The 26,174-nt window shown below is 42.7% G+C and overlaps 1 pseudogene; it reads right to left on the bottom strand.

Moving 5' to 3' along the window:
* Positions 1 to 6,086: 6,086 nt before the first annotated feature.
* Positions 6,087 to 26,174, bottom strand: part of LOC146359268 (uncharacterized) — a 94,590-nt pseudogene continuing 74,502 nt past the window's right edge.

Below are 26,174 nucleotides of genomic sequence, written 5' to 3'. Positions count from 1 at the left end.
ATGACAATGCACATGCCTAGTTGCTGACTGTGTGCACTTTTGAATCAGCACTGTTATCATTTGTGGGGGGAAATGTGCTGTAGCCAAAAAGAAAAAGAAAAATGTATAACATCTAAGTGTCAAGCTACATACTCTAGGATAAGGGGGTATATTGGTGCCTGATTAGAACTGGGATAAGGAGGCAGAGAACTGCAAGAAAAAACAGCTCGCTAGAGAAGTCCCAAGGGTCTGCTTAACTTAAAGAATTTTAAAAAAACAAGACAAGGTTTATTCTATCACAGTGTTTATTTTTAGTTTTTTTAATTAATTATTATAGTAAGTTATTTTAATTCTCGTTTTGTTTAAGGTTTGCCTCCCTAGTTTCTCTATATAATTTTAATATCAATGATTGCCTTAAGAAGTGACCCCTGCTGGATGCCCAGAGGAAGGCAAAAAACCTCCAGAAGCTCTGGCCAATCTGACCTGGACGAAAATTCCTTCCCGGCCCCGGAAGTGGCAGTCATTGCTACCCTGGGCATGTGAGCAAGGGCCATAAGCAAGTGAACGATCACTGGCGTGTCTTCCTCCCACCTTCCTGCTCAAAGGCCTTGCTGGTGTCCTGCAGGCCTTTTCATTATCCTCTGAGAAAAACCACTCAGCCTAGACGGTGCGATGTGGAAGGTGTTTCTTCTTCAGTTCAGCCAAGAGCTGCAGGGTTTGACATCATAGGGTTAGAAGGGGCCTACAAGACCATCGAGTCCAACCCCTGCTCAGTGCAGGAAGCCTGATTCTCAAGCGGTCTCCCATCCAAGTACGAACCAGGGCTGACCCTGCTTAGCTTACAAGATCAGGCACATCCAGCCCTCTGCTCAGATTTGCTGGTGAGCAGATCTGAGCAGTGACATCAGAGGGCCCGGCAGGTTTTTCCTTCACTGCCAACCTCAGCAAACAGATGAGGAATGTGTCTTCCTCCTCTTTTCTTATTGTTTGTGGCTGGTTCTGCTGTTCTTTTCTCCTGAGCATGCAAATCGCTAGAATTCCCCAATCCTTCCCATGCACTCCCTAAAAACTTGCTGCTTTTAAAGGACCAGAGTTTCAGATTCTTGTGCTGCCCTTTACCAGGCAAAGCCAGACATAGCCTCTGCCTCCAACAGAAATCACCCTGCCACTGGCTGCACAATAGGTAAGTCTTCCTCCTGGAACTGCAGGCACTGCTGTAGAATTTCCTGATGAGCATGCCTGGGTACACACCAGTGTTTTTTTCCCTTACCAGAGTTCTGTCTCCACGACAGCAGGAGAAGTGAATGTAGGATTATCCAGATCTTTCAGGGAATCAGCTTTGGTCCACGCAGGGCTCCACGAACGAGTGCACCATACCATTCTAAGTCACTTCACAGAACATACCTCCAGGTGGGGTGGGGGGTTTGGAGTGAACGTGATCAGACTGGCAGGGGCTGATCAGCCAATGTGAGAGGCTTCCCCCACCCCCTACCCTTCCTTACAGCTAAGCTCCCCTGAAGCTCCCGATGTTGCAAAGGAGTGAAGCTGCAAATTAATTACTTCTGAAAAGCAAGGAAGCAGACATTAAAGACATGCAGCTTCGACATAGCTTTAAGGCTCCTGTGTTATTTCGATTCATGGGAAACTCAGTAACTTCGGGAGTGCGCATTTCAGAAATAAGCCTCATGACCACAATGGGAGTTACTTCTGAGTACACACACATATGTTTGTGCTGGGAAAGACAGGCATGGGAAAAACAGGGACAGGAAACACCCCTTCACCTCAGTCATGGTGAAAGACACACCTAGCATGCCCAAAGTAAATGTGGGGGGTGGGGCACACAACAACTATAGTTTGGAGAACCCAGCTTAAGGAAAAGAATTGGACTTTAAGTAGACTCGGAAAATCCATTTTTCCGTGAAAAGTTCTGGGATGGCTGCCTTCATGTGCCCTGAACGACCTCCAAATGCATCCAGCTCACAGCAAATCGCCCATGGAGACACCCCTGCCAGGTGTCTACTGGTCTCTTTTTCTGCCTTCTCCCTTCCAATAGATAACATTGGAGGACTCCATGCTGTTCCTTTCATGTTTGGTTCATGGTTCATGTGTCTACATAATCCTTTTGGCAATTGTGAAAGTTCTTCCCATTGAAGGGCATGACTAGTCCCCAGAAGGTTCAGGATTCAACCCTATGCAAACTTACTGGAGAATAAATCCCATCAAACTCAATGGGATTTACTTCTGAGTAAGTATGCTTAGGACTGAACTGTCAGATTCAGGTATAGTTGGGACAGTAGTTTTCCTTCTTTCTTGGGTCAAAGAAGGGTTGCATTTTAGCCAGTTTTAGAAACACCTTCGTTTCTTTTATGTTTGAATGTTTAGTAAGTCTGATTTCCTAATAATTACACTTACTTTTTAATCTATGGCATAATGTGCCTTTGGATTTAAGCTCTCTGTTCTTTATATCTATATTCTTTATATCTGTCTAGCCATGTTTAAATTCTGCTGTGGTAACTTTTTACTGGTGAATAGATATGGAGGGGCTTTTTCCAGCTGACCAAATCTTTTGCAAAAGCCCTTCTATCACCAATTTCAACTTTGTTTGAATTATGAACGCCTGATGTGCTGTATTGTATATTATCAATCTGTAAGGAATTAGGCAGCAGTGAACAGAATGTCTTCTGATGAAGCGTTATATCTGGTTCAATCAGTCAGGCCTAGGAAAAGAATAACAAAAGAAGTATAGAAATTGAAATGTTCAACTCGATTATTTTTATAGAAGGTGGAGGTAAATTTGCTAGAAATAAATTTCCTAGCCATTGCTTCAGCTGGAATTGGTGCAATAGTTTCAGGCTTGCCTGACAAAGCTGCCCAGTTTTTAATTCCTGTTCCAGATTCTTTTAATTTGTATTCCAGATTCTTTAAGCACGTAACTCAGAGTTACTAAAGGCCAAAACAGATATTACTTTAAAGGTGAAATCCTATGGATGTTTAGACAGAAATAAGTCTTACACTCCCAGCATTCCCTAGCCAAGATGCCTAGTTAGGAAATGCTGGGAGTTGTAGAACTTATTTCTGTTTAAAAATGCATAGGATTGAACCTTAAATGTGTGACTCGTAGCTCCATCGTTTTTAAAATTTTTACTCAGCCTATCTCATTAATTAATGTAGATATTAATGTATTAACTGCTATTTTGGCTAATAGACTACAAGAAGTTATTACAACATTTGCTTGAGCAGATCAGGTGGGATTTAACAAACAGTGATAGAACATACCAGGCCGCCATTGTTTCTTTGGACGCTGAAAAGGCCTGTGACAAAATTTATTGGCAATTTATTTTTGCCACAGATAAATAATTTGCTAATGGTTAGCTGGATGCTTTGACGGGAGAAAAACATTTCTTACCTGGTGATTAAAGTGACTGACTCACCTCAAGACAGTATATACAAACTTTGTCTCTCTGTTGATTTTGTAGATTGTACTCAGAAAGGACACTTGGATCCATTCCATTTCCAGAAGTTCCAAATGCCCACTGCCTACGCACTCATGGGCTATTATGTATTGACAGGAGTATAATTTACAGCTACCTGAATGCTAATATGTAGAGCTAGCTCCAGGGTATCGATGGGCCCTCCCAGTCTCATTTTGCCCTAGACACATGGAAACAGAAAGATGGCAGTCCCCTTGAGTACATACAAAGTTTCATGGCTCTAATGGACAGTCAGCTTTGGCCAAAGAGACTCCATTTTATGTTAGCAGCCATAATAAGATATAGATAAAGTCAGTAAGACAGAATACTTATGAAAGGCTTAGCTTAATGCAGGAGGTGAAGAATAACAGGATGTAGTTTGTGGGTTTCTCTAGTTTCCTGTAGAGCTTGCGGTTAAGCTAGCATTTTCCTGTTATCTGCTGTAAACTTTATGAACTTGCATCTAAGCTTTAACACATTATTGCTTTGTATGAGAAACCACAATGATGAATAGCAAATACAGGAGGGGGGAGCGTAGAGGAATGTGGTTTAGCATTATCAACTATATCAGAGGGTTGAAAATTCTGTTCTGTGTCACTCAAATGTCTGAGGTGAACCATCGTGGTGACTCAATACTCCATCCCAAATAAAGCTTTTTGCGAATTCAGACCGTGTTAGTGTGGTCCTAACTAAAGTCCAGCTAAGCCTCTGACTATGACAAAAGTAATTTCCTTATCACTGCATAATCACAGCCAGCCTCAAAAATATCTGAGATTAGAAGAAAGGGTTTATAGAGCAAAGGCTGTTATGTTTAGGCAACACCTCCATTTGTATAATGATGAAATCTCTACCTCTATATGGCACTAAAGATTCCTTCTGCTAATGTGGATGGGAAATCACAGTCCATGTTTGTACACTAGCAGGAAAGTCAGAACCTGGGATTGATGCAGGGCTTCTCAACAGCCTCTAGTCCCACAAATGTCCATCCTTTCCTACTGTTGACACTGGCTGTGCTAATATGGTTTTGTTTCTTCCTAACAGATAGCCTCATACGATTACATCATTTTTAAGCATTGCAGCAGCTTGTTGCCTTTCCTTTAGCCAAACGCAATCTTTTTGACCACAAAGTAAGAATCACAGGGATGTTGCATTCCTCATCTTTGGATGGAAAAGGTCATGTTAGTTTCTTCCTCTTCAATTGTTATGAGCCACTCCTTTCCCCTGGAGATTGACCGCGCACAAATCAATCATCTCTTACACCTTAGATGAACATTTTTGATGTCTCAAAGAGGCCCAGAACAAGCCCCACTGAACTCACTTGCAGCCACATCCTGCTTGTTCCATCACACAAACACAGTAGAGAGTCACAGATGTAACCAAAGAGAGTAACAGATGGTGAAATACTTACCTGGCTCTCGCTTTGTTAACTTGCATTTCATTAACTTTGTATTTCCATTTTTCCATTTTACTCTGCAGGTTCCACATACCTCCACTTTGGGACCAGCCAGTAGTGAGATTTCCAATCCTGATGCATCAGATGTTTTCCCCCCTTGAAAATGAAAAATAAACTTAATACAATTGATTATCTCTCAAGATTCCTTGAGGGAGAGCATTTCTTACCTGTAGGGGAAAAGTGATCCACTTTACAAAATGCTGTTCTATGAGCTTCAGATTGTTTGGCCTCTTTCCTTACACAGATACCAAGCTACAATCATCAGTTATTGTAAAAATGTAGTCACAGGGGAAAATGTATTTTTTTAATCATAAATATATACTGCCTTTCCATGCATGATGACTACTATGGCTAACAACAATAATGAATACAAAAAACAAAGCAAAAAAAATTAAAAAGCCAACAGCAAAATATCACATTTAAAAATGTTAAGGTGCAAAATTTCTAGTTAAACAGAGGTTGTGCAATATTTACCTTCAAGAACTCTGTTGTGCAGCACAGAGCCCATGTTCCCCCAGATTTTGGGGTTTGTCAGGCTCCTTTTCCAAAGACGGAATGGCTTATTTAAACTGGCTATCAATTCCTAAATATAGGAAAGCATTCTCTTTGGCCTCGCTTAATGTTTTGCCCTCTAAACTCTTAGCTGGAAGATATTCCAAAACACTGGTAAATGAGAGATATTTCCCTAGTAACAATGTTGAAGTGGAATCTGTAATACATGTTTTGTTCAATTGCTGTTACTGTCAGGGGGTCAGAGATGCCCTGATCCTTCCAATTACTAAGATTAATAAGAGGTCAGTCTTTAGAATCTCTTATGTGCATCTTACTCGAAGGATCCAACAGATTAATTACCAAGCGAGTTGCTAAATTTTTGAACGTTAGTATTTTAACTAGATTCTCTATGGCATTTAATTTTATGATGTAGAACAACATATTTTATTGTTATGTATTTTTGTATCTTTTGCTGGTGTTCAGTTGACTGTAAATAAAGGATTCATTCATTCATTCAAAATGTTAAGGTGTTAGAAGAAAGTTAAATGCTTACTTCTTATTCTTGAGAGCAGAGGACAACATGCATGCTTGGTAAAAAAAAATATTGCTTGAATAATTTTATGGTCATTGGTAATCAATTTTTTTCCCATTTCAGTCTCAACCACTTTATTAATATCTGACATTACTCCGCTTTAGTCTGTTAGCAGCTTCAGAGAGGTAAAGTTCTGCAGTTCTTTCACTGGAAGAAGAATCCTCTTTTCCACCTGCAAGCAGAAGTCCTGACTGAGAGAACAACAATTTGATAATCCGTTCAAGTCAAGCAATTCCCACCTGTGCTATTCAGCTGCATTTTTTTCAGTCTTGGCCAAAGTGTAGTGACTAGCATGTTGCTGGCTTCTTTGTCTCTGTAAATCCTATGAGAAAGAGATTGTTGCTATCTTCCTGAACAATGTTTGATGATGCTCATTCTGCCTCACATTTAGTTATTAATTTCTCATCTCTCTACTTGAAACAGCACTCAGAGGAACTTTAAAACAGCAAAAGCAATAAATATCAACTACTAAAAACTTACAATAAACTAGAAAGGAACCATGATATTGGTAGACCATCCTTATCTCCACATCATCAGTTACTAGGAAGGCATCCAGTTTCTCCATAGTGTTTTGGCAAAGGTTCCTATGACATCTTAAAGATGAACAACTGTGTCACGGCATAGCCTTTCATGTACCAGATTCTGGCTTATCAGGTGTGTGAAGTGGTTACTTAAGTGAGTGGGTGTTTAGATATAGACACATACCCTAAATACAGAAAAAAGTGGGGGAAAGGAGACTACAAAGTCTGCCATTATGTCATTTTCCATTCCTTATTAAACTGGAGAAAATGTTGTCTTCTGTAATAACAAATACTGTAAGGGGTGGGGGGAGTTATGCACATTTATAGCACAGAGAAGGACAAGTTGGATCGCAACTGGCTTTTAAAACTACTTTTCTCTCATGCCCTGCCTCATAAGCCGCAAGTGGATATCTCATTAATTTGGCAATAATCTTAAGCTCTCACCTGGTCAGCAGCCATGTCAAGAGTCTGGGAATGGTGAGGCTGGTTTATGTTCCTTGGAAACCTGAAAGAAGGTGTTTTGCTTACCTCACCAAAATTGCTTAACCCTCAAATAACCCCCACCAGTGAGGTTCGCACAACACAACAAGCCATGACAACCCCCAGTTGGGGCTTGCATATTAATAATGGCAGCTGGCCAAGTAAATTAACCCATGACAGGCTGTCATGTCATGTGAACCAGGTTAATGTGTGGGCTGTTCCCCCTGCCCTATTATCTTACTGACGTCCTTTTCCCTCCAACTCAGTAGGAAACCAGGCTCTGTCTTCTCCACTGTCTCTACACTAGGAGAACTCTGGAGAAGTCCGCTCCTAGCCCCTGCTGCCCTCCCCCCACCCAGAACAATAATTGCATCACAATAGACAATTACGGCCTATAACACAATCACCATATCCTGACAAGGTAAGGTGGGGGAGGGGGACAGGAGGCCATTCCCAGGTGTTCCCAAGGGACTATCGTGGACTGAGGTCTATCATCTCTCACTGAAAACCCCAGATGTTGTCAATGTACGTGGGGCACTGCTGTGAGCAATTTATCTATGGATGTGCCTTCCCTTAATACAACTTGGAATGTTTTGGTCCACCAACACAGCCGCTTTCCCTGCTACGGGAACGCATCAAATCTCATTTTACTTGTGAGAGCAAGGCAGATGTCTGCCTCACATCTCAATGTTCTTCAAAAAAATATAATTAACAATAAAAAAGCAGGCAGCCAATCTCTTACAGAGAAATGAGGGGTTACTTAATTTTTAGCTGACTAATCATTTATCTTTTAACTGATGAATTGATTGATTACATGATTCATAAGAACAAAAGAACTATGCTGGATCAGACCAAGGGTCCACCTACTCCAGCACTCTGCTCACACAGTGGCCCACCAGCTGTCAACCAGGAACTCACAAGCAGGACATGAGCGCAACAGCGCCCTCCTGCCCATGTTCCCCAGCAACTGGTGCACACAAGCTCACTGCCACCAGTACTAGAGGTAGCACACAGCCATCAAGACTAGTAACCATTGATAGCCTTTTCCTCCAGGAATTTCTCTAACCCCCTTTTAAAGCCATCCAAATTGATGGCCATCACTACATCTTGCGGTAGTGAGTTCCATAGTTTATCTATGCGCTGTGTGAAGAAGTACTTCCTTTTATCTGTCCTGAACCGCCCACCAATCACTTCATAGGATGACCCTGAGTTCTAGTATTTTGAGAGAGGGAGAAAAATGTCTCCCTGTCCACATTCTCCAGACTGTGCATACTTTTGTACACCTCTGTCATATCTCCCTTTACCCTCCTTTTTTCCAAGCTAAACAAGCCCAGTTGTTGTAACCTTCTCTCATAGGGGAAATGCTCCAGTCCCTTGATAATTTTAGTTTCCTTTTCTGCACTTTTTCCAGCTCTACAATATCTTTTTTTAGGTGTGGTGACCAGATGGTGTAGTGTACACAGTATTCCAGATGTGGTCGCACCATAAATGCGTATAGGGGCAGTAGGATATTGGCAGTTTTATTCTCAGTTCCTTTTCTAATTATGCCTAACATGGAGTTTGCCTTTTTTACAGTGGGCACGCACTGGGTTGACATCTTCATCAAGCTGTCCACCACAACCCCAAGATCTCTTTCCTGGTTGGTCATCACTAGCTCAGATCCTATCAAGCTATACTCGAAGTTGGGATTTTTTGCCCCAACATGCATCACTTTACACTTGCTTACATTGAACACATTTGCCATTTAGGTTCCCATTCTCCCAGTTTGGAGAGATCCTTTTGGAGCTCTTCACAATCCCTTTTTGTTTTAATCACCCTAAATAATTTGGTGTCATCCGCAAACTTGGCCACTTCACTGCTCACTCCAGATCATTTATGAAGACGTGGAAAAGCATTGGTCCTAATACAGACCCCTGCGGGACCCCACTATTTACTTATCTCCATTGGGAGAATTTACCATTTATTCCTACTCTCTGCTTTCTGTTCTCTAACCAGTTATTGATCCATAAGAGGATCAGTAACTCTCCTCTTATACCATGACTGCTAAGTTTGCTCAGGAGTCTTTGGTGAGGGACTTTGTCAAAAGCCTTTTGGAAGTCCAAGTAGACAATGTCTACCAGATCACCCCTGTGCCTGTCTACATGTTTATTGACACTCTCAAAGAACTCTAAATGGTTAGTGAGACAGGACAGGAGACACAACTTACCGTTGTGGAAGCTGTGTTGATTCTTTTTCTTTCTTCACTTTCAATAAGTGTATTACCAACAGGTTGCTAACTGGCAAGAAAAAAAAATCAGCAGGCCTGTTCAAGTGTCTTTATAGGTAGCTTGATCTGCAGCTTTTCTTGTCAAGGAGAACCATCATGACCACCTGCTAATGACTACAGATCAAGCTGCTTTTAATAGCAGAGGAACTAGGGCCAGTAAAAATAAAGTTGGCAACCCTAATTACCAAAACTTCAACAGAGGTAACTTTATGAGATACTAGAGGAAGTGTAGGGACTTACAGTTTAATAAACAAAAGCTACCGCTCATTTTTGGAGGCAAAGGCCATCTTTAATACTTTCTGTTTTCTTAACCATTATTGTAATACACCAGAACCTCTCAAAATAAACTTCGCATGGCCATAACATTTTCACACCTTTCTAACAACGAGGCTTCATGATTATGAAGCATTATACATGGCACTGCCTTTGAAAAGTCTTTGGAATCGCCATGGCAGGGAATTTGTGGGCAGGGCCTCACTGGTGAGCATCTTACACCTCTATCCTCCGAGAGCATCACTGGCAGAGCCAGCATCACCATCTTTGGACAGGTGTAGAGGGCCCACCACTCCGACCTTGTGGCTTGGGTCCCCTTTGCTGCTGCTTTGATGAGTGCCAGGCAGCCACCATTACAGTTGTCCACAATGGCCCACAAGGAGCCAAATCCAATGGCAGCTGCTCAGCTGTCATTAGATCAGTGCTACCGCTGTTCCCACCACTACTACTCCACTTCAGTAGCTCCTGATGCCTGCCAACAGAAGGGGGGAAGAAGCTATTTTTCATACCCCCCCCCTTCTTCTGCATCTCCAAAAAATCTGTTCCCGAGGGTTGGAGGATGCTCTGGAGCAGCATGGGAGTTAGTGCAGAAGGCTGCAGGGTGAGGATGAATCAGCACAAATTGGCTCTTCCCATTAAAGATGCTTCAGTGCACAAAAGGGCACCTAGCCACTTGGGAAGGGATAGTAAGATATCTTTGTTACTTATTTTTCCTTTTTCCTTTAACTAGATCTCTTACTATCCATTCCCAGTGGAAGTGGCCTTAGAACTACTTTCACTTGTTCTGGCAAGTACTGGACTTCTAACCACAGAAACTGAAATTTCTGTGTGGGTGCGGTCTTGATTTGGCTAAAGAGGGGAATTTTCTCTGTAATAGTGATTCACCCTTATTCCGACACCTCAACAAGGCCTAGCCTTTCTCTTGCCTTGACCAAAATCCCATATCTATTCCTCCAAATCCTACAAAAATGTTCCAGAATGGCTTGCTTGCTTGCTGTATCATCATATAGACCAAATGCCCCCTTAAAAGTAAGGCTTGCACCTTGGGAGTTCTTTTGGGTCCCGTGTTGGTTTGAGACATCCAAGTGACAGCCATGGCAAGAAGTGTGTTCTTTGAGCTCTAAGTGATTTGCCAATTCACCCCATTCTGGGGACTAAGGTTCTGGCCACAGTTTTGCATGCACTAGTAACTTTTTTTTTCCAGCTTGACTACTGTAATGTATTTTATATGGAGCTGCCCTTGAAGACAGTTTAGCTCTTGTGATGATGCAGGCTGCAGCAGCCCAACCTTTCCCTGGAGCTAGCCACAGTGCACACGGAACACTGATTTCCAATGATCTACACTGGCTGCCTGTTTATGTCTGCGCTAAATTGAAGGTGCTGGTTTTAACCTTTGAAACCCAAAGTGGTCTGGTTTTGGTTCCAGGTTACCTTAGGAAATGCTTCCCAAGATCATATGTACACACAAGCACACATGAATTAAGATCATCTGAAGAAATACTTCTTCAGGTTCCACCATGGTTGATGGTGAGAGTGTACCCTACTTGGCTTTTTCAGTGGTGAAACCTATATTACAGAATTCCTTTCCAAGTGAAATCCACCAGACTGGCCCAATTAGAACTTTTAGATGAGAACTTTCCTGTTCCACCAAGTTCCATGAAGTAGCCTTGCCCTTGAAACATGCTGATTTTTAGAGTGCTGCCACTGTCTTTTAAGTGTACTGGTGTTATGAATTACAACTTTTCCAAGTTGTTTTTCATCTAAATTTTATATTTTTTTCTGTTGGTGTTGGTGCTGCTGCTGTTCTGTTGTTATTGTTGTAAGCTGCTCTGAAGGCCTTTGTGGCAGAAAAGCAGAATACATATTGAAATATAAATAAATAAATAAATAAATAAATATTAATACAAGTGTGCTACTACACCATTGTCCTTTGCATTCATGTGCACCACAACATTTTGAAATTGAAACATATAGGGTTAAACCTAATGTCAAACTAGCGGAGATATGCTGGTGTGATGGGAGTTTCTCCCGCTCCCCTCCCTCCTGCAGCCATCTGCACCACCTGAATATCAGCTCTGGAGAGTTTCCAAGGATTCCAGAGCAAATTTTGACAATGTACGGGGGACGGGGGGAGGCAGAATCATCCCCCTCCCAGTTCTGCTGATGGAACTGCTTCTGTCAGCAGAATGACAGCATTGGATACAACCCATACTACACAACCCACAAGAACATCATGAATATTAATAAATATCCAATTCATATTATATCACAACATACTGAAATATATAACATTTACGAACTTTACCATAACAATATACAGATTCTCCAAGTCATGCACTACTACAACTTTACATAGTTTTCGAAGTATTGGGTAGTGCTGCATGCAAATAAAACCCAAGAGCCTTGGGAGTCTAAACCAGACAAAACACATCATATAATTCTTTTGTAGGCCTTGTAGATAAAAGCTATCTTGGCTCTAAGGTCGGAAGACAATTTATTCTAGAATTATTTGGAAGCAAGGGTCTCTCTATGATGTTCTAAACATATCCTATTAATGGTCTGCTTCCTTAATGAGACCCAGCTGTCACACTTTCCACCAAGGACTCACAGCTCTTCTAAGGTAATCCTGAGGATCAGGACAGGTGTTTTTCTTCCACTGTGGAGCACCCTACCACAAATCCCCAAAGAATATTAACCCAACAAAAAGTCATTTCCTTCACTGCAATTATGATAATATAAGATGACATTGTCTTTGTTCTGGCAAAAAGTCAAAACTTTGTAGCAAACAATAAAAACTCCAAAATAGTTCTTCCATGTGTGCTGTATCCCCCGTAAAATCTTTACAGCGTTATCTGATCTCATGAAGTCTCTCTCACATCACCTGCTGATGCTTTTTATGATAAAGGCAAGATCAATAAATGCTTTTGAAGGCAGAAGCTGAGCAGTAAGAGAAGCTAAAACAGTTGACATTTTCCTGGCTGTGGACATCCTTTTTCCACAACTCAAATAAACAAATGCTGTAGCCTGCACTTTTTGTGTTAGTCATTGACAACACTCCCAATGTAATTTAAAATTCTATTTTTAATCACTAATGCATGCTTTCTTGGGATTAAGCCCCACTGAACACAGTGAGACTTAGTTCCAAATAAACGTGCATAGGATTGCACTGACAACTAAACTCTAACATCTGGATTGTTTATAAAGGACAGAGTTGAAACTCAAATAAAATAGCATGTATGCCACAGTCTATTTGTGGTCATAATTCATCATCATCATAATTTATACCACACTTATTACTATACTGTGTGCCATACAAAGTAATTGAAAAGGTATGGCTCTTCCCAGAGGCTGACAATCTAATAAGACGTGACCCCTGTGGTGGAAAAAGAATTGAGAGGAATACAGGAACAGTTGTGAAGGAAAGATAAGAGAGAGAAGATGACAATTGTATTAATGATAGAAGAGCATTGCAGGCATGAAAGGAGAAACACATATAAAATTGAGTTTGGAAAGAAGGTTTGTGTCTATTTAGCAAAGAAATAAAAAAGCAAGGATGGGAGATAGCACAGATGAAGTAAAATGTTATTATGAGCTGTAGTTAGGATGGTAGGTAAATAGCAGCCTTTCCCAACCTGGTGTCCTTTTGGGCTACAGCTCCCATCATCCATCATCACTGGCTATGCTGGCTGAGGCTGATGTGAACTGGAGTCCAAAAACATCTGGAGGACACTGTGAGGACCCGAGGCCTTTTTTGACCACCTCACAATCCTACTTCTAGTCACCAGGTCAGGTGCTTTGGTCAGTGTCTCTCCGCACACTGCCACCTTTAGGCTCTCACCCACAACCCTCTGTTTGTGTATTGTGATGCTTCACCACTCTCTCAACTGCTGCCACCAATAACCCTTTTAGAGCTGCTCTCTTTCTTTTTGGTAACACAGACCAAGCAGCCAGCACGTGGGGGTTATTCCATGAAACCCCTCCTAATAACTAAAAAAGGAAACTGTTTTAAAACTGAAAACAAAGAAGGTTTATTTGGTACAACAGGATTGGAAATAGGAACTGGGTTGGGATGAGGAAAGGATATCAGGGATGCTGATTATAATAAGTCAATACTATAAACTACACAATATAACTCTTGCTTTTAGTTCTATGTTCAAAAACCTCTCACACTGTCTCTCACACTATCTGACACACTCTCTAACCCACAGACTATCTCACTAGATGTTCTCACTCTTCTCTCCCAATCTCATCTCAGACTTCTCTAGCTGTACCTAATCTACCTTCCTCCCAGACTGCTCTGACTCTCTAGAAGCAATCACCCCACCTTTTTTCTGCACAAGCACTCATCCAATCACGCTGCATTCCATTCTCACTTGGCCACTCCCCCTTTCTTCTACTTGCCAAACTGTCATTCTTGCTCACACTCTGCCAAACCCCACCTCACACGCACCTGTCAATCATTCCAGATACATACCAGCCACCATGTTTCTGTTCAGTCGTTCAGTCGTGTCCGACTCTTCGTGACCCCATGGACCATAGCACGCCAGGCCTTCCTGTCCTGCGCTCTCTCCCGGAGCGTGCTCAAGTCCATATTCATTGCATCCGTGATGCTATCTAGCCATCTCATCCTCTGCCATCCCCTTTTCCTTTTGCCTTCAGTCTTTCCCAGCATCAGGGTCTTTTCCAGAGAGTTTTCTCTTCGCATTAGGTGGCCAAAATATTTGAGCTTCAGCTTCAGTATCTGTCCTTCCAATGAGCACTCCAGGTTGATTTCCTTTAGGATGGACTGATTTGACCTCCTTGCAGTCCAGGGGACTCGTAAGAATCTTCTCCAGCACCACAGTTTGAAAGCATCAGTTCTTCAGCGCTCAGCCTTCCTTATAGTCCAGCTCTCACAGCCATACGTTACTACTGGGAAAGCCATAGCTTTAATTAGACGGACCTTTGTCGGCAAGGTGATGTCTCTGCATACAAACCTTTACTATTTTCATATTGTGCATGTGGAATCTCCACAGACAGCAAGTTGGAGAAGACTGGTATACGGATTCCCTCAATACACTTGTTTTGCCAGTTGTTTTGTCAACAGGCAATGGTTCTTTTTGGATATTCAGTGGCAATAAACACACCGGTGGTGAAGGAAAGAAGTTTATTTAGCTAAAATATGCTAATAAAGCAAGAAAAAACAAGACAATACATTAAGAGCATAAAGCATACATTCCTTCAGTCACCAGGAACCCAGTACTCTTATCTTAAGATCAGCCAATTAGATAAGAGCCCTGACAAACGGACTCCATGATGGCCTGGCCCCGTAACACCTGTCTGGCTCAGCTTACAGTGAGGTTCTCCCTCTCCAACCTCCTCAGAGATTTATACACCTAGTGGGCTCTTTCTTCCCCCCTTCCCATTCCTTCCCACAAGCTGGGAGAAAAGAATTTGCCTCTGTCATTGGCAGGCAGCCAAGCCAGGTGGCAGTGGTGAGCTACGGCTGACATTGGGTCCCTTAACTTTGCTAAAAATAAACTAGAAGCTGGGAAAATGTGTGAGATTGAAGAGGCATTGCATAGAAGGCCCACTAGGCCTGGGAAAGAAATCTAGGCACAGACGTGAGCTAGGCACTCATGTCGATTAGGGCATGAATAAGAGAACAATTGTGACGCACCGCTAGCTCCTCGGTATACAGTGGTCTTTGGCATTTCCATTACTACAGCACCTCAACACATGAGAACTCTCAAACTAAACCAAATGGTCATGAAAAGTTTTCTTAGTGTGGAACTAGACCCTACAAGAAGAGACATGGAACAAGCGACAGCCTCCTCTTCAAGCCTGCAGGTTCCTCTTCAGAAGTTCACACTTTATCAGGGTTCCCAATTGCACAGAGGCTTCTAAGCTTAGAAACTTTGTTCAGACCTTCACAGTGGTCTGAAGAAGAGGCTGTGCATGCCAGGACAGGGTTTGCATGCAAGCCCCCATCCCTTACTCACTTTTAGTCCTCGCCAATGGCCTGAACAGTGCTTTAGAAGTGCATATTTCCACTTGCAATCTGTTAGGCAGTGGTCCTGCTTTGAGATTTGAAGACCCAGAAAAAACTTGAAACATTGCTGTTTTGCGGGGGAGGGGATACAAGGACATTTTTTCTAGTAGAAACATAAAAAATTGGGAGGGGTATTGAAAAAACCTCATAGGAAATATTTTCTCTTTCAGAATAAGTGAAATGCTTTCTTTCCCCTCCCCCACTCCCACTTTTTAGAAATTAATCTTGACCTTTTTTTTCTTAACAAACAGCCACCATAATGGATGGGAAAGAGAAAAAGAGCGTAATTGTACATTACAAAATAAATATGCGTAAACATTTGGACACTGATAACTCAGATGTCATATGATCTTTTCATCCCAGGACATCTCTCCAAATTGTTCCATGCATTTGTGGAGGTTACATTCTGTATTTTTAAATTTTTGTTAGCGTAGTCAGTAAAATCAAGTTTCATAACAGTAATCTGTATTTGTGTTCTTGTTGCTTAGGCTTGTTTGATATGTTTCTCCATCAAGGCCAATGTTCATAATCTTTGTTTCCAATTCTGTAGAGATAGGTCATGATTTAGTTTCCAGTTGTTTGCAATTTCTAGCTGTGCAGCTACTGTGAAGAAAGTTAGTAACTCTTTATGTACAACATCTGCATTATATGCTTCAGAAATGGATAATAGTCGCAGTGCTGGGGTTTGTTCAGTTACTTGTCTTGTTATTTTGATAGATTCATCAATTAGTCCAAAATGATTTTACAGCGCTACCGGACTTTTCTAGGCAAGGCTTTTATTGTGTGCTAGCCATTCCTCACTCATGGTTGTTTATGGTTGCCTTAGATAACAATGTCATCCTCCAGTTTCCCTCCTGTGTTTTCCAACCACTTTTGTGGATGGGGGGGGGATGCGGTCTTTTTTGGAAGCACGAAACAAAACACAACTCGCCACCAGTGCAGTTGCATTATCCTGCTTTGTTCCACTACACCACATTACTAACTAGAGGTTATGTAGCAGAAAGTACAGAAAGGCAAGAAAGGAAAAAAATGTTGAGTAGAGATCCAATCTTAATCCTGCAAAGAGTTCGGAAGCAGAAGGTTTAAAAAGCCCCATCTAGAAAAGCTCACAATCCCACCATGCGTGGAGTGAGAAATGCTTTTTAAGACAAGTTTTTACTCACTCAAAATGTGTAGTATGAAGATCTTTAAGGGCACAATCCTATAGATGTTTAGACAGAAAATACTTCTACAACTCCCAGCATTCCCCAGCCGGGACTTTTTTTCTGTCTAATCATCTAATCATTTTTTCTGTCTTAGGATTGTGCCTAAGACAATCTACAGCATTAGGGAATGGAAATCCCTGGGTATACGGTATAGTTCAATATTTTCAATGCTGTTAAGTTTGAAATCCAAATATGTTACTAGCCCTTTATACTGAGACTGCATGAGACTGTTTCTGTCTAAATAATACCTTGTGTTTAGTATCCTTGTGTTTCCTACAAAATTGGTGGCTTCTATGTTCACCTTTTATTCCCCCACCCCACTACTTCTCTGATGGCAATAACTAAGATACATATGCTTAGGTAGCATAGGGGCTGGTGTAGTGGCAGCGGGAACACTTGGTGTCTTCACCCAGAGATTCTATGAGATGGAATTCTGGTATTTAGGTTGGTCTTAGACCACAAGGTAAGCACTCCCATTCAATTTTCCCCTTTTCGAAGGGTGACATTCGCGGTGGGGGGGAGGCGCTCTGTCCCTCCCCCCCAAATTCTGGCTGGGGGGGCGCTCCATCCCTCCCCCCTGAAATTCTGGCTGGGGGGGAGGCGCCCCGTCCCTCCCCCCCCCCGAATCCTGGCCGGCCGGCTCCGCAAATGGCGGCGGCCGTAGCCGCCACCGTTTGCGTCCCTGCAGTCAGCCGTGATAGGCTACGTAAATGTTTACGTAGCCTATCAAGGCTGATTTTTTTAAAAAAACCCGCGTGTACGCAAATGGTGGCACCCATGGGCGCCGCCATTTGCATTCCTTATTTTGGCACGTCTTGGTCTATGTAAACATTTACGTAGACTAAGACGGCGAAAATAAGGGGAACGCAAATAGCGTAGACGCTATGCTATTTGCGTTCCCCTTATTTTCGCCGTCTTAGTCTATGTAAATGTTCATGTAGACTAAGACATGCCAAAATAAGGAACGCAAATGGCGGCCGCCCATGGGCGCCGCCATTTGCGTACGCGCAGTTTTTTTTTCTTTTAAATCAGCCGTGATAGGCTACGTAAACATTTACGTAGCCTATCACAGTGTTTTTAAAAGATCTAGCCATGATAGGCTTCGTAAATCTTTACATAGCCTATCACGTTTTGTTTTGTTTTTTAACTGGAAATGGCGGCGGCGGCGGCTGGTCAGAAGACTGGCTGCTGCAGCCGCCGCCGCAGCCGAACCGCCGCCGAACCACCACTGGAGCCACCGCCGCCAGGAAGATTAGCCGAAGGTAAGTCCTGTCCTGGGGGCGGGCAGACCATTTCGCCACCGATTTCAGGGGGCCGAATGTGCTGGCATTCGGCCTCCCTGAGATTTGTGGCGAAATTCTCTGACATCCCTAGCAGTAGCAGCGATTGGGGCTGGTGTAGTGGCAGCGGGAGCACTTGCTGTCTTCACCCAGAGATTCTATGAGATGGAATTCTGGTATTTAGGTTGGTCTTAGACCACAAGGTAACTACTCCCATTCAACTTTCCCCAGTGCAAAAAGTGTCCCCGGAAATGCAGGTTTTTACTGACTTCTGGTATTAAACACAAAGAGTTTTAGTTCAGGAACAAGTCTCTGAGGCCAAGCTTTTGTCTTTTCTGTCCTTTACTTATTTCAAGTAGATCCCTAATACAAAATAATCACTAAGCACACAATGCTGGTACAAGCAAAAAAAAAAATAATTTCTAGAAACAAGGCCTATGAAGAGCAAAACATCATAGGAAAACTGGTAAGGTGCTTTATTTACTAAATCAAGCAAAGAAAGTGAGTTCTGCCATGGAGAACTGAAATCTGTTGTCACTAGACTGCCTTTTATACATTTCAAGCATTTTTATATGTGTTCATCTGCTTACATACATTCAGATTGTATGTGTCCTCTTAATACAATGGAAAAATTACTAAATCTACTCTAAAAATCCATATCTCGTGGTCTCAAGACCACATATTTAGCTACAAAAACATGTCTGTAAAACAACATCCCCGATCATCCTTTCCTGCAATTGGTATGTCAGTGACAAATGAATCAGTTGTCTCAAAATAGTTATATTTGTATTTTAGCCTGGGAGACCCAATGTTTCCCATTTCAAGCATCCCTCCCTGGGTTGATAACATTCCTAGTTTATGGCTGTTATTGCTCCTGACCTAATACCATTATGACCTCCTTGATTTACACTATCCTGTTTTGACACAGAATCCTCAATTGTCAGCTATTTACCACTGTACTTCCTGGCACAGATATTTCCCAGAATGTTAAGCATCACAACGAGATTCCCATGGGACTGTTCTTGGAAAAACAATTTACTCTCGGCCTAAGAGGTGCGGTTGTGTGGGATTGGGTGCTGGAATTAAATCATGAAATTCTAATGCAGAATATCCTCTGATACATTTGATCATGGAATCGCCTAATTGCTTAGTTATGTCAGGATGAGCAATATGGCTCCCAATATTTGCCACATTGTGCCACTGCTGGTCAACACTTTAGTTTAACTTTAAGAATGAATCAGCAGTTCAGCATTCACTTAACTGCAATTCATTCCCACACAAGTAATGTCATGATCAGCACCAAGTTTTTCATGGGGAGACCCATGTACATGGTTAAAGATGCTAATTTTATATTTTATGTTTATTTTAAATATATATTATCAGGGTTACCAAACTTGGTGGGGGTTGTACTCTAATATATTATCATGAATGTCGCAGCAGTTGTAAATCACAGAATGGTGAGTGGGGAAGAGAAATGTTCACTGTGTGCTTCACAACTGAAGTAATACACACAACCATCTAAATGCCCCCCCCCCCCAAATACCATTAAATCCAAAGTCTAAAATAGCCAGGCTATTGCTGTTAGGACTGTATTGGATTTGGTTTGGGAAGAATGGCGGGAGGTCAGGTGTGAATTAGCACAGAGTCATATGCAGTTTCTAGTGGCAAATGTATACTAATTTGTTAGAGCAGTTGGCAATTTTTATGAAGTTAGAGTTGGTTTTCATAGCTGTACAGTGAAGGCCATGCTTTCTGCTACTAACAAAGTCAAACAACGCAAAGTAGTTGCTTTCCCCAGTCGCTGTTACAGTTTGTACATTGCTTGCTTATAAGGATGCTCCTTTCTAGGCTGTGAGAAACTTACTTTTGTGCCAATAGAGAAAGCACCCCCTTTCTCCTTCTGGGTGAAGGGAGAGGGGGTGTGTGTGTGTGTTTTGACAGTCTGAACGAGATGATAAGACAAGCCCTATAAAATCCTGACCAGTTTGGCCTGTTATTGTTCTTGTCTGAGAGGGGGAAGGTGCCCCACCTGCTCAGATAACCAGCCCCAGGACAGCCCCATCACTTCTTGGGAACTGGGGTAACTGCAGCTGAGAGCTGGGGGGCATCTGTAAGTAGTGCTGTGCCGAAAATTTCTCCTGCGTTTTTTCGACCATTCTCATTCAATTTGATAGAAAAGAAATTGCTTTCAAAAAGAAATTCAAAGGAGATGAAATTTCAGAGAAATTCTCGTGAGTTGGATTTGGGGTTCTTGTGCTTAGAACAGGTGGCTGAGGAGTGTGTATGAGTGTCCTGTCTGTCATGGTACAATAAACTCTATGGCAGCCTGTAGCTATGGATGTTGTGAGCACCCGACTTCATCTGGGAGGCCGGAGAAATCCCTCATGCCTGGCACCCCAGCCTCCGCTCGCTGAACTCTAAGACACTGACAGGCCCAGCCGACAAGCGCCCTGGTGCTCAGCCAGCAGCCGGGAACAGCTCGGACTTGGCTGCCTGGTCAGCTGTCCTTGACAGGTGCCTGGGCAGCAGCAGGAGGAGGCAGTGCCTGGCCACAGGCACCCTCCCAGATGCTCCCCACACTCACCCCGGACCCTTCTGGCTAGCACCAGCCATTTTGCTACCTTTTTTAATGAAAATAAGGGAGCAAAAAGAAACTCTGCATATTTAAATGTGTGCATTTTTTAAGCTCACTTTTGCATAAGAAAAAAAGGCTGCAAAATGGCAGGCGCTCATTGGATGGGTCCAGGGTTGGTGCAGGCGACTCGCCGAGCTCCTTGGGCCTGTTGCGCAGGTCCAGGGGGGCAGCAAGTGGGGGCAGTGCTTCAGTGGGTGCCCAGGGAACCCAGGCAGGGGTGGTTTCGCACATCCCTACCTGTAGCCCACACTTCAATTAAAGCCATCATAAGGAAGGTTTCCCACACTTCAACTAAAGCCCTCATGAGGAAGAAATCATGAGGAAATTCTTCTCATGGGGCTTTTTCAGTTCAGGAAGTGCAGGTGGCCTGGGAGGCTGCAGAGCAATGGAACGATGTGTAATAGAAAGAGGAAACACACACAGCACCCTTGGCCACCTCGCAGTAATTGGGTAAGCTCAAAAACCAAAAGAAATTCAAAATTCTGCCTCAGAAAAGTGGAAGCGCCAACTTAGTTGATGCTGTTGCCAGTTGCAGGAGCAGTAAAATAGAACAAAAACGCTTAGGAAAAAGAACGAACTGTCCTCCACCCCCTGCCATTAGTGAGCCCTATCTGTGAGTAGGGGTGGACGAAAGTCCCTTACCTGTCATCGAAGGACGTTCGCGGTGGGGGGGAGGCGCTTCGCTGCTCCCCCCGTGAAGTTCAGGCCGGGGGGGGGAGGCTTCCCGCCTCGCCCGGCCGCGAACACGAAAGTTTTTTTTTTTTTAAACGCCCCCTGATAGGCTACGTGACGATTCACGTAGCCTATCACGGCTAGATCTGCAAAGTCAGCCGTGATAGGCTACGTCAATCGTCACGTAGCCTATCACGGGTGACTTTAAAAAAAAAAAAAGCGCGTACGCTAATGGCGGCCCCCATAGGGAGCTGCCATTCGCGTTCCTTATTTAGTCGCTGTAGTCTACGTAAATGTTTACGTAGACTACGGCGAAAATAAGGGCAACGCAAATAGCGTTGCCCTTGTTTTCGCCATAGTCTACGTAAACATTTACGTAGACTACAGCGACCAAATAAGGAACGGGAATGGCGGCTCCCTATGGGGGCCGCCATTATCAGTACGCGCTTTTTTCTTTTTTTTTTTAAGTCACCCGTGATAGGCTACGTGACGATTCACGTAGCCTATCACGGCTGACTTTGCAAATCTAGCCGTGATAGGCTACGTGAATCGTCACGTAGCCTATCAGGGGGCATTTTTTTTTTCTTTGATTGCAATGGCGGCGGCGGCAGCCGGTCAAAAGACCAGCTGCCGCTCCCGCCCCGCTCGAACACCCGCCGAACCGCTGGCCAGACCCGCCACCGGGAGGGACATTCGGTGAAGGTAAGTCCCATCCCGGGGGAGGTGCAGGGGGGGTTCGGAGGATTTCTCCCCGAAACTTGTTCGGGGGGCCAAACACGTTGGCGCTCGGCCCCCCGAAGTTTCGGGGAGAAATTCTCTGCCATCCCTATCTGTGAGAAACTGTTGGAGAATTTCTCCTCCCCTAGGAGAAATTCGGTGAAATTGTCACTTGAATTTCTCTGCCCACAAATAGAATTTTGAGAGGCCATTTGCGCATAACTCGTAAGCTTGTCTTTGCTTTTTGTTATCTGCATCGATTTTCCATCAATAAACTCTATCACTCTTTCACGCAAGTGGACTTGGGTCATATTGGTACCTTTGAATCTGTTTAGTGTGGGTCCTGGCTGGACCAGGGCCCAGATTTAAGACAGGACCAAGACTGAAGGCCATGATGTGTATATATAGACTTCACAAGAGTATAAATGTCTTAAGGGAAGTGTACCTATATTTACTATGTTTTTAAAGATTTGTATATGTGTTTTCTTGTATTACTACTTATATTTAAGCCAATAGAGGTCTATTTTGTTCTTAACTTTGTGCTTGGTTCTCATATATTTGCCTCTGTTGTTTTTTTTAAAAATAATAATAATAGTAATATAGGTACTTAACATTGAAACTCTTTCTCGTTAATTGCCCAATTTTAGGCAATTGAATGGAACATAGTTGTTTTAGAACGTTTCCTGTAATTATGTTGATATATATGAAATTCAAAGGGGGAAATAAGGTTTAACAGAAATGTGTTTAGCTAGTCATTAATTTTTTTAAAAAAAGTTTGCATCTGCCAACACTCAAATTGTCAGACTGAATTAAACCAAACAGTGCCTTGCCTCATAGCTGAAAATCTGTCAGCTCTGCTTGTTTATATGTTTCTTAGGGCACAATCCTATGCATATTTAGACAGGAAAAGAAGTCCTACAACTTCTAGCATCCTTCAGCCAGCATGGCTGGCTGGGGCATGCTGGGAGTTGTAGGACTGTTTTCTGTCTAAACATACATAGGTTTGCATCTTTAATAGGCTTTTTCAGATCCCTGTTATATTGTAATGTACGAACTGTTTCTTAGAAATATATAACAAGAAATCTGACCAAAGAAACTGATGGTACTATGTTATCTGTCATTTCAATACATTCAGACATGAATGATTGGCCACAGCAGATTTGGGGCATCTCTACGCCAGCCTAAAATCCTGCATTTAAAATGCGGCTTTCTGCTTCTGTTTTACATTAAAGGCAGGAACACAACTCCTTTTTTCACACGCTTCCTTTCCCCCCTCCCCTTTCCCCCTCCTTCTCCGCATATCTGAGTCTTCCATATCTTACTCCTCTTCTTGCCACTTTTCCTCTTTTTTACAGAGGAAATTCAAGCGGAACACAACAGGGTAATTTGATAGCTCATTATCTGCGATCTATTTAAAAACAGAACAAAGGGCATTTAGTGCAGGAAACACCCTGGAGGGTCAAGGCATCATCTACAGAGCCAACAAACTTCCATGATTGAGCCATCTCAATAGCAGGATAAAAGCTCCGTGTGAAGAAAGCCAAAGTAAAGCCTGATTATTTGTATAATATAAAAAATTGTAACCACAATTTCAGATCCAACCTGCTACTTTCATCTTCACAGCAAAAATGACTTTGATATTCAGTAAAAGATTGTTATCCTAATGCCATGGGCATCTTTACAATTATAGAACTGAAATAAAGATAACTAGTACAGATAAACCAATATATTTTCCTCTCTACGTAACTTGAATCTCATTCTAGTTCAGACACATTTCCGCCTTAATGGGAAATGCTTTGAACTATGAAGAACAAATCATTTTGTCCAATGTCTTTAACGTTATTTATCATGGGACAGGGCCTTCTTGGTGGCAGTGCCACATTTGTGGAACTCCCTCTGAAGGGAGGTTAGACTGCCTCCCTCTTTGTTACCAATTCAGCAAGCAATTAAAACATTTGTTCTACAGGCTTTTAATGGGTTTTAATCTTATCTAGCTTTACCTGGTTTATCTGGTTTTACTCTAGATTAAATACTATCGTTTAACAGATTGTATATTTGCCTTTTAGAAACAAAAGGTGGTATAGAAACGTTTTAATAAAAGTAAATAAATAAAAATATAAAATTGCAATTTAGCACTTGCCCTATAGTGATGCACTGTTTCCAGTTATGAAGACTTAGGGAAATTATCTTTGTATCAACATGAAATGCTTCTGTTCCATATTCATTCTATATACATTATCTAGCATATTTCTATCATTCATATTTTATAGTTGTCAAGAACTGGATGAAATACTGTCTTGACTTTTGCTTGAGGAGAATTTGCTTTAAATTTTTGCTTTATGCGAAGGACATCAACAACCTAGGAATTTGTGGAACCAGTCTGATAAATGTATTTAGTCTTATCAAAACACCTAAGGAGTTTCATCTGAACATCAAACTACAAATTTCCTTTGAATTTTACTTTTGGTAAAATTCAGCACTTCTTTTGTAGCTGTTAGGGCTTCCTGCCTCTCCTAGGGCCCATCTACACCCAGCTTTTACTCTGGGGCAGGTGTGAGTCGAGGTGCATCGTGATAGATGACACAGTCGCGACTTTGCAGCCATCCGTGGTTTTCGCTTGGAAAATGCGGAGTTCCAAGGAGTCATTTTGCTGTGATGTTTTTAGTTTGCTACAGGTTTCCCCACACTTGTGAGCCATCTGTCCCTTCCCCAAACCAACTTCGCATTTTGCAGTGGGCGTGTTGTAGGCATGCATAGTGCCTGTGTCACTCTGTGATGCCCCTTTACTCCCCCCATCCCTTTGCAGCTGCGCAGTTACAGAGGCACAGAAGGGCATGTTCATTTATTTAATCACACTTTCGCACATTTTTGCAGCTTCATATCTTTGCAACGGTTGCTTTTGGACTCAGTACCCAAGGGCGGGGGGGGGGGTCTTGAGGGAGGACCAACATTGCTCCAGACACCATTTTGGAGTGATGGCTAGGCACATAGTGCTCGCGCTTCTGAGTGTGAACCATCGCGAGAGTCTCAGGCTGGGGAACTGACAAAAACTGATGGTGTGGAAATGAAAAGCACAGAACACCCACTTTTTACCTAAAAAGGACGGTAAGACACAGCAGAGCCCCTCAAATACAAAACAGCCACTGTAGTGTCGCACCCCCACACTCACGGGACTGCACAGCTGCGCATTTCAGTATAATAGCAAAAAAAAAAAAGGGGCATGGTGAGTCTGTTAGGGAAGCGTGCAGTACATCGCGAGTGTATCGCAGGCCCTGCCGATTTGAAGCCACATTGCTGCGCAGTTGCGATGGGGTGGCGCGGGTCAAAGCGGTGCCATATAGATGGGGCCCTAGTCACAACAATTTACTTTCTGCTTTTGAAATCTGTGTTATAAGGCCACAGTTGTATTTTATAAAGGGTGAGTTGGATGAATCGCATGCCACCATTATAACCAGAAATTAGGGGGGCACTAAGTTCTATGCCTTATACTCAGAAAATAGCTCAGAGGATTAATCTGAAAATTGGCTGTGTAGGAGAGGTTGGTTTGAGGATGGTCTGTGCCAATTTTGAGGTAGAAAGGATAAGAAGTTTGAAAAGTGACCTGACCACCAACAGGGTTGTCTGTTGCAGGAAAATCCGGCCCTTTGGGAGCCTGACAGATCCCCACGATGGCTCATGGGACATGTTTGTATTGAGGGAAGTTGGTTGGAGGCTTCAGAATGTTCGTGCTGAGCTGTGACATGCAGCTGGGGGGCCCTCCGGATTTAAAGGGGCCCTCGGGAGCCCCATGGCAGAGGAGCTTGGTACAGGTCCATCAGTCAAGGCAGGGAGAGGGAATTAAAGGGCCCCTGCAGAAGGGTAGTTGATTCACCTTTTTGTTTCCATGGGGTTGTGACTGAATCAAGGGTTAGGGGGATGCATTTAAATCTGTGCTGCCACATTATGTAAAAATGTACTTGGGCTTGGGGGGGGGGGAATTTGCAAACTAATAAATTATTTTGCCACAGGTACCAAGAGACCTTGCATTATTCTTAACTGGATGGTGCTCATTATTCCTTTATTTGTATAAAATTTGAATTGGTGAAAGAGGGGGCAAACTACCTGGTCA

This window comes from Heloderma suspectum, chromosome 1 (genome assembly GCF_057233095.1).
Source record: "Heloderma suspectum isolate Gila_16-S chromosome 1, 16-S_ref, whole genome shotgun sequence".
Lineage (NCBI taxonomy): Eukaryota > Metazoa > Chordata > Lepidosauria > Squamata > Helodermatidae > Heloderma > Heloderma suspectum.
Note: the sequence above shows the minus strand (reverse complement) of the source record. Positions and strands in the feature narration are given on the sequence as shown.